We start from the raw sequence: 9,706 nt of genomic DNA, 5'->3' as shown, positions 1-9,706 counted from the left end.
CTAGCCCGCCTGCCCGGCCAGCCCCAGGCTCCCGGGAACGTCAGCACGCCGCCGTCTCCGGACAAGCTCCCCGACAGCCCCATTGGTCGGAAGAAAAAGGCTGACCCTCCCCATTGGCCCGGCCCTCATATTGAACCTGCCAATGGGAACTGCGGTTTCAGGTCGCCATAGAGACCGATGCTGTTAAGAGCCAGAGGGCCTGGAGAAGGTGGGGAGTGAAGATGAACCAGTCTCTGGCCTCTGGCGCCAGAGAGGGTGAGGGAAAAAAGTACTAGGGGATTCCCGAACGCAGGCTCTGAAATCTGGGGGCAGGTTTGCTTTGTCTTCTTGTCAACCCAATTGTACATGGTAGGGTTTCCCTCTGGCGTCAAAGGCATGAACAGTTGAGCCCCTAGACTTATACTTGACTGTGAGAGCCCAGTAGTGGGCGTTTCACTTTACCAGCTTCTGAAGAGCCGGCAAGGCTAGGCCCTTTGACTTTTGACATCTGTGCAGCTTCTGCTTCTCCAGGTGAGTTTGCACCCCGTCCTTTAAATCTCTGCTTCCTCCTGACGTCACTGAGCCACTTGAATTCTATTTAGATTTGTTCTCAGCCACTCCTCCTTCCCTAAGGCGGACGTGGCCTGAGATTTTTGACTCTTCAAATGTATAAACCCTTCCCAAAAGAGACTCAATGAGGATTTCCTTTGCATGATATTTTAGCAATTGAATGATAGACACCAACCGATCAACGCATAACAGTGTGTTCCTTGCTTCCCAAAGCAAACCTCTCATGCCCTCCAGGAACTAGTATTTATTAAACACCATTGTATGTGCATTCTGCACTGTAAGGTTGACAGGTGCATGCTCTTTGACTTAAAGAGGTTACCGGCTGGAGAAGGATATAGGTGACAGTCAATCCTTCATGCATTCTGATGATTTTATGAAAAAAAAAAGAAAAGAAAATAGGTTACAGTTGATGGGTTTTTTTCTGACTACTTTCCAGATTAACTCTAAATTTGATAAAGAAATGAACCGAGGCATAGAATCAGTGCACAATCTTGAACTTTAATAATGAGTGTTCATTCATTTAAAATCTCTCTGCTAGTTTGTTAATACCAGTTGTTTTTGATCAACGACTTTCCTATTTAGATACCACCTTTTAAAGCAGGACTTCATAAATATATTAAGCTTTTAAACACAATATCATTATAGTATGTAGTCACTAGTATTCTTATGCTCCTTTCTTTTGGTGATTTTGTTAGAAAAATAAGCTATGTTTATGTTACTGTCCCTCAAATTAGAGGGACCATATTGTGTGAAAAAGCTGATAGGATTTTGGAAATTACAAATATTTTGTTGAGGGGAACAGATTAATGTGTGTGCAAGCTACATATGTCTACCTACTGTTCTGAATTTTAAGTTGGATGATACTCTTTGCTATTGGTTTTTATCTTACTGTAACTGAGGATTATAAAAATGTAATCTGAGAAATGCTAATATGGTATCTTGATTGGAAAAATGACTCCCACAATTTTGTAGCAAAAGCTTGACAATCCAGTGAAAGGTTAAAAACTGAGGAATAAAACAAGTGAACGTGTGAATGCTCCCCCTAAATATTTTCAGAATTAGGAAAGAACTAGCCAGGGCCAGGAAGTGCTGTCTCATGCTTTGCCATCATGGAAATTACCTGCTTTTGACTTCTTTGGACTTTTTTTGATGTGTGTTTGTTCAGAGGAGAATGGAAAAAGTAAAATGTAAATGTTTACAAATAAGACTTTTTAAATGTTCTGTCAAGATACCAATGATTTGGTTCTAATTTTTTCAATAACATTGAATAAAGATTTGTGTGTTTGAAAGAAAAAAATGAATATTAATTTTTCATGCTTTAGGTGAGCATGGAAAGAAGAAAAAATAGAGCTAGTTGTGGTTTTTTTTACTCCAATAATCTTTTATTTTGTATTTTTCTTAAAATATGCATGTGACTACTATTTTTGTATTGTATATTTCATGTTCGTAATGATTAAAATGTTACTAAACTTCAACAGGAATAATGTCCCATAAAATAAGTTGTTAACATTAATTTTTTCTTGTTATATTTAATTGAATGTTTCCTTTTGAACTTGCTCCTACATTACTAGGCACCTCTGGATAAGGCTAAGAAATCACTTCATTCCACTACAAACTGATTTTATTCAAATGCCTGGCTCTTCACTGATTCTCCAAGTTTCTTTCTTCATCGGGGATATAAACCAGGGAACATCTCCCAGATCTCCCATTTCAACTCTCCTCAAGCCCCCATTATACTTGGGCTCCTCCAAATTCTGAAAATAATCTTGTTTTATGGTTGACTGAGAGGATCCAGCATGGGTTTCCTCACCTAGCTTTCCTGAGTCTCAGTCTCAGTTTTCATTCATCTTCACCACCTTCAGCCCTAAGAAGGAGTGTTCATACTTCTCTTTTAAACTCATACTCCATTTGTGCTCCTAAACGTAGACCACACTCTCTCCACGAGGATTTTGCTGATTATAACTTCTGTTTTATATATGTTTTACACTCTCTTCTCCAAAGATCTTGTTAATCCTTCCAAACATCTGGGCTTCTAGAAAACCATCTTCCTTTTACCCTACCTCTATCTTCATCTACTAGTCTTTCCTTTTATCAAGAAACAATATAAAGGGGATTTCTTGAGGTACCTACTTTTTCATCCCTATATTTTGGCCCTTGAATACAACTAAATTTGTCACGAGAGGAGATCCAAGGAGTTTCCACAGGGGGAACACAACTTATGACCAGTGGGGTTCTTGGAAAACCATCACAGAAATTAATTTAAGGATACATCAGAAGCACAGAGAAATTTATTTAGGAAAGCAGAGACACATTCAAGGGAAAATGTGGGCTGTCTCTAGGATGAGAAACTTTGGTCATAAAGCAAGGAATACATATTCAAGGGACAATGTGGGACATTTTGAGAGTGAGAAGCAATCCATTGGGCTGGGATATTGATATTTCTAGAGGGGCAATACCTAAGGGCTGGGCTGGACTAGAGGCAGAGTTAGGGTAGAGCTGTGCAGTTTTCACCAGTTTTCCTTTTGCTTGCCCATTGCCTTCATATCATGTTATTTTTATGGGCAAGGACATGGGCCAAGAACATGGGCTGGGATGCTCAGGAGTTGCTTGTTTTGCATTCCAATAGTTCATAGTTGCTTCCTGCACTCCTGTGGTTCATGTATACTTCTCTTTTGAGACTAAATATGTCTTTCTTTCTCTGTATCCCCAAATTTCTATCTTAAAATGATTTTGGAAGATTGTGCTCTTTCTCCTCAAAATCCCAGCTCATTTTGCCAGTTCAGTTATCTTATACCAAAAAAAAAAAAAATCCTTTGCTTACAAGTTGCATGCCTTAATTGCAGGTTTCCAGGGAATGATAGAAACCATTGTCACCTCTGCTGAGGATACATTAGAAATGCTAATGACTCACTTGGGCAGAGAAAGTTTTAAACCTGTCATCCATTGCACTTGGTGTCCAAGTGGTGGGAAGTTGTGGTAGCAAGAGGAAGACTGAAGCAGCTGAGAGACTCCACCTCAAGAACCATAGTAAACATCAGAAATCTAAGGAACTTTTCAATTACCACCTCAGAAAGAAGTCAACCTGATCCTTTCAAAGATTATGGAAACTTTCAAACTTTCCAATGTTTGTTGTTTTCATATTAGTACATAATAATTTGCAATAAATTCCTTTAAAAAACATTTTAAGGATAGCAAGGAATAAGAAAACTGAAAGCAGGAAAACTCTTCTCATATTTAGCTATCTGTGGAGGAGTGGGCTGAGTGAAGATAAAAACTACAATAATGGTGATAATTTCATTTTTTAAAAAGAGGAATATTAAAACAGAAGTAGGTGGCAAATGAGGGAGAGAGAGCAGAGCAGTGATGTAAGATGTTCCTGAAGAGGGTTCCTAAGGCTTAATAATAGTTCCACTCAGGTAGCTTCAGGATTGTCTATGCCCTTAACCCCATTCTCTGAACATTCACATCCTCCCCCTACCTTAAAGACCTAGCCCAATAGTTACTTGCAAGGTCTTTCCTTAAAGTTTCCTGATCCTGTCACCTCTAGAGAGACTGATTTTTGCCTTAGTATATTACTGTGGCATATGACATCTCTACCCCCTGCTGTAGTTACTTGTGTATGAACCTTCTCTCCTAGAGGCTGAGACTCATCATAATCATGAGTGTGTACCTCACAGTGCCTTATATTACTGAAGTATACTTTCCATACTAAGGAAAGCCAATATTCAATAAGTCATTTATTAGTCCTTGGAAAAAATTAACTTCTAACATTGAGAAATTGGAAGCAATAATATTGGGAAATAATTAGAAAAAAAGATGAGATTGGACATCCACTGTGGAAAAATGAGGTAAATTATGGCAGAGCAGAGTAGAGGTTTTTGCCATGTAACCTCCAGAAACAGAAAGGTCTCAGAAAGGTACCAGATTATGAGAAAGAGTGTGTGAAAAAGACTGTCTATGTGTGCTTTGACATATTCATAGCTAAGTCTGTAAAACTCTTGTGTATTAGGGAAAGTAATTGAAAGTCAGATTTCCAAGCACTTTAAATAAAGATCATTATTTCTTTTTATCTACTCAAAGCATCTAGGTTGCTCTGTTTCTTAGAAAACATAGTATAGTCATGAAAATGTTATATTTCATAAATCCAAAAGTCATGAAACATCTGGTACATATAACAGACATATGGCATGTGTACTAGGTATGTTTTCTAGTGCCTATATCCCCAGTCCTTGAAGGAGGCAGCTCAGCATGACCTGTGACCACGTATCCTGGTCATAACACCCCTGCTCTGGGGACCTGATCCAAATGTAGCCAATGCATTGGCTAACCATTGACCCGTAACGTGTAATGGTGCCAATCAGATTCTTCTGGCAGTTTGGAATTGAGAGAACAGGTGAGTTGCCTTGGTCCTGATGTTTTCTGGGCTTCTGCTAAAGAGGAACTACAATTTGCTACCTCAAAATATGCCACTTTATCATAAAGATTAATTCAAGCTGCATTCAATTGAGCAACAGTAGATGAAGGAAAAAGACGTTTTCCTTTCCTGCTTTCTGTCTAAAGGCAGATCTTGAGTTTCCCTTGTTAAAACTATAACACTTCGCCTTATCCCTGGGGGACATGCTTCAATACCCACAGTGGATGCCTATAACTAAGGATAGAGCAAAACCCTACATATAGTAGTATGTTTCCAATACATATGTAGCTATGATGAAGTTTAATTTATAAATTAGACACCATAAGAGATTAAAAATAATAACCAATAATAAAATACAATATTATAACTATACTGTAACAAAAATTATGTGAATGTGATCTTTTTTCTCAAAATATCTTATTGTGGTGTGTTCACTCCTTTTCCTGTGGTGTGTGACATGATACAATGCCTATTATGATGAAATTAAGTGAGATGAATGATATAAGCATTGTAAAGTAGCATTAGGCTACCACTGACCTTCTGATGACATATTAGAAGGAAGATCATCAGTTTCTTTTTAGAACAGGAAGGCTTAAGATTTTATCATGCTACTCAGAATGTCATGCGATTTAAAACTTATGAATTATTTATTTCTGGAATGTTCCATTTAATATTTTCAGACCACAGTTAACTGTGTGTTACTGAAACCGTAGAAAGTGAAACCATGGATAATGGAGTACTGTATAACATAAATTTCCAATTGTAAAGGTTTTTCTCTCTCTAATACTAGGAAGAGAATTACTTCAAAGACAGTCCCATCACCTGAGTGAATTCTTATAACAACCCTTATTAAACAACACTTTATTGTCACTTTTCTATGAGTTAACCTTTGCCTCTTTGCAAGAAGCCGCGAGCCCCTTTCCTTTGTCTCATTTTTGTTTTCACACTTTATCCCCTTTGTTAAGATGGTATATAAGTCTCATATTATAACTGCCTTCCTGACTTACAGTGCTTTGTGAATTTCTGTGTACCTGAGTCCATTTTTTCCTCTTGTTAATCTTTCCTTTGTAAATCTAACTCATAGAGTTCTAGCACTGAACTTAGGAGAGGGACAGGGCTTTTCCTCATCTATACTATCCTTCCCATGTAACCATATTTAAATAAGCTTCATTTTTTTAAAAAAAAATTATTGTTCCATGAAATCTCTATTTTTTTCATCACCCTTACCATGTTCTTTTTCTGGTTTCCCTTTAGTGAGTTTCCCTGTTTCTTCACTAAATAATTTGCAAATATTTTGCAACAAAAGAAAACATATATTATGACCATCTTGTTTGACTATGAAGGATAACAGTCTAATTTTTTATAATCAAAGAACAGAAATAAATTATCTATCAATTACTAAGCATTGCCAACCTTTGTTGGAAGAAACAGCTTTATTTAGTGTAGTGTCTATCCCTCCCACGCTTTCACTTCAAAGTTCTGTATTCTTCAATTCTAGGTTTTCCTCCTTTTAAGTTAGGGGCAAGAATGAATTGCAATTGTCTTCCTGCAGTAGGCTGCTTCAGGAAGCTAATGCTGAATTTCTCAGATCTGTCTACTCAAGTGCCTTGAGAAATTGGAGTGTGAGGAGAGGCTATCCTGACCTATCATCACAATAAATGAGGTAATCTATCTTCATGCTTTTGTGGTAGATTTCCCACCAGATTGGAAAAGGACATCAAGTTTTATTATTCTACAGGTGTTCTTTAGTCCCTAGTATGTGTAAGGATCTGTGCTAGGTTCTGAGAATGTAATGGTGAATAACTAAAATGTGTCAGAGTATTCAGAGGCAAGTACTGTGAGGTACCACCATTTTATGTTACAACATAAATGACCCTCAGATTTTCTTGTGAAAATAAATAGGGAACCTGTGTGATTTGGGACATTGTAAATACTCAATAAATAAGAGCTTTAAAGATGTGAAAAAATATGTTAGGGGTAAGAAATAACTTTGAGAAAATAAGTAATCTGATTGCTTTTTCAAGGTAGAACCATTTTGCCACATCATTGGTAAAGAAGAAAATATTAGAATTTATATTTATAGTACACATTTATATAAATTGTTTTGGAGACAGGTTAAAAATAAAAATTACAAAATTTATCAGAGACATCACTGACCTCACTACAGGTGAAAAGATCCTGAAATTTAAGTTCCAGCAACTTAGAAAATCTCTTAGGTATTTCGGTGGGTTGAAACCCACCCATGACAGTGTGACCCAAATTTAGGAAAATATGAACTGAGTGGGCCTCTTGTTGGATTTAGTATGCAACTAACTCAAAATGACTACTATGAATATGCTGTAAAATTTAAAGGGAAAAATAACAAATAGATCATTTCAATAGAAAAAGAAACACTATGCAAAAAAAAAGCCAAATAGAAAATTTTAGAATTTCTATATTTAAAAATATAATAAAAACTGTAAAAATCCAGTATGTGATTGCACAGCACATCTGAGATTGCAAAATAAGGAGTCATGGAGGCTATCCAATCTAAAGAGCTGAAAGAAAAAAAAGATTGAAGAAAAATGAATAGAGCCCTAGAAACTTGTGAGACAGGATTAAAGTGTATTTATTGCACATACTTGGAGTGTCAGAAGAAAACAAGGGGGATAGGAAGTCATTGAAAAATATATTTGAAGAAACAGTGTCCTAAGAATCCAAAAATTTGACAAAAATCGAATCCACAGATTGAAGAAACTCAGCAAACCCAAAATAGAATGAACTCAAAAGAGAACCTCAACTAGAAACATCTTATTTGGATTGTTGAAAGACAAAGATAGGAAAACAATGAGTTATCAAGGGAATAATAATTCATACACAAGGAAACCATAATAAAACTAACAGCTGACTTCTCATCAGAAAGAGATTAAAGGGTGGTGAAATGAGATATTGAAAATGCTGGGGGGAAAAAACCCTTTCAATCATGGATTCAATATCTATTAAAATTGTTCTTCAAAAATGAAGATTAACAGTCATTATAAATGAACCTATGTTGGAAGTATGATAAGTACTGAAAAAACTCACATGACTACCAGCTTTGAGTCTAACTCAATGCAAAAGAAAGTTGTGAGACAGATGCAAGACACCTGGTAAGTTAGCAGTTTCCATTTGGAAAGCAGATTGCTATGGTTTAGATCAGGGCCTTGTGTTTAAGGCTTGTTTCCCAGAGTGGCATTATTGGGAGGTGGTAGAAACTTCAAAGGGTGGGGCTCAGTGAGATGTCTCAGATCATTGGAGGCAAGCTTTGAAGGAGACTGTGGGATTCTGATCTCTTTGTCTTCCTCTCTCTTTGCTTCCTGGTCAACTTGAAGTAAGCAGCTTGCTCTACCACATGTTCCCCACTGATAACTTGCCTTGTCACAGCCTCAAAGAGAATGGAGTTTAGTCCCTGTGGACTGAAGCATCGGAAGCCATGAGCCAAAATCAATCTTTCCGAACTTTAAGTTGATTATCTCAGATATTCTTTATGCTAGTGGAAAGCTGATTAACACACATCTCTTTACTTGATACCAACCTGGGACATCAAATGATCATTACACATTAAGTGATCTCAAATTATTACCAAACCTAAACCACTACTATAAAATGCTAAGATTGAAGTTTTTCTAAGATAAATCCTCAGAAAGTAAAAAACAAACAAACAAAAAACAACATCATTTTCTTAACTCCACAACTACTGTCTTCAATGAGGTAAAATATACTTATTAGAACAGAAGGGGAGAGGAAATAAGTCACACGCAAAAGCTCTCTTCCCACTCTATCCTTTAGCCATGGGGCTTGGCTCTTTTTACCTCCCTGGGCCACTGTTTCCTTTACATAACAGATAACTTTATTGTCACAGGGCCTTCACTTGGCTGGTTACAACTTCATGTACCTTTGAGATTGGCTGGAAGGGCAAGTCAACACCAATTGCTAATACAGCATCTTGTCAGGAACCAGAAATCAAGAACGGTCACATTTTCCTATAGTTTAGTAATTTTTAAATAAAATAAAAAATGAAGTTATCAATAGATCCACAAAAGCAATTGACAAGATCTAACACCCATTCATTTGCTTAGCATGATATTCTCTAGCTCCATCCATTTACCTGCAAATGCCATAATTTTATTCTTCCTTAAGGCTAAGTAACATTCCATTGTGTGTGTGTGTGTGTGTGTGTGTGTGTGTGTATCACATTTTCCTTATCCAAATCATCTGTTGGAGGACACCTAGATTGGTTCCATAGTTTAGCTATTGTAAGTTCAGCTGCTATAAACATTGATGTTGCTGCATCATTGAAGTAGGCTGATTTTAAGTCCTTTGGGTATAAACCATAGAGTGGGGATAGCTGGGTCAAATGGTGGCTCCATTCCAAGTTTTCTGAAGAATCTCCATACTGCTTTCCAGAGTGGTTGCACCAATTTGCAGTCTCACTAACAATGCATGAGTGTACCCTTTTCCCTTTTTCACCAGCAGTTATTGTTGCTTTCATTCTTGATAATTGCCATTTTGACTAAAGTGAGATAAATGTTAGAGTGGCTTTTGATTTGCATTTCTCTAATTGCTAGAGATGTTAAACATTTTTTTCACATATTTTTTGACCATTTGTATTTCTTCTTCTGTGAAGTGCCTGGCCAGTTCCTTAGCCCATTTGTTGATTGGGATGGAGATGTTGATTGGGATATATGTGTGTGTGTGTGTGTGTGTGTGTGTATATATATATAT

General features: G+C 37.0%; 1 protein-coding gene across 1 annotated transcript in view; it reads left to right on the top strand.

The window, feature by feature from the left end:
* The first annotated feature begins 6 nt into the window (after positions 1-6).
* The window catches only part of Ccdc148 (coiled-coil domain containing 148), a 328,203-nt gene continuing 318,503 nt past the window's right edge, over positions 7-9,706 (top strand). The window contains exon 1 of the mRNA XM_015479202.2: positions 7-510. The gene's annotated coding sequence lies outside the window, so the exon portion shown is untranslated. The remainder of the gene's footprint in view (positions 511-9,706) is intronic.

Source organism: Marmota marmota, unplaced genomic scaffold, assembly GCF_001458135.2.
Source record: "Marmota marmota marmota unplaced genomic scaffold, marMar, whole genome shotgun sequence".
Classification (NCBI taxonomy): Eukaryota; Metazoa; Chordata; class Mammalia; order Rodentia; family Sciuridae; genus Marmota; species Marmota marmota.
The sequence above is the reverse complement of the archived record's forward strand: the minus strand, read 5'-3'. Positions and strand labels throughout refer to the sequence as shown.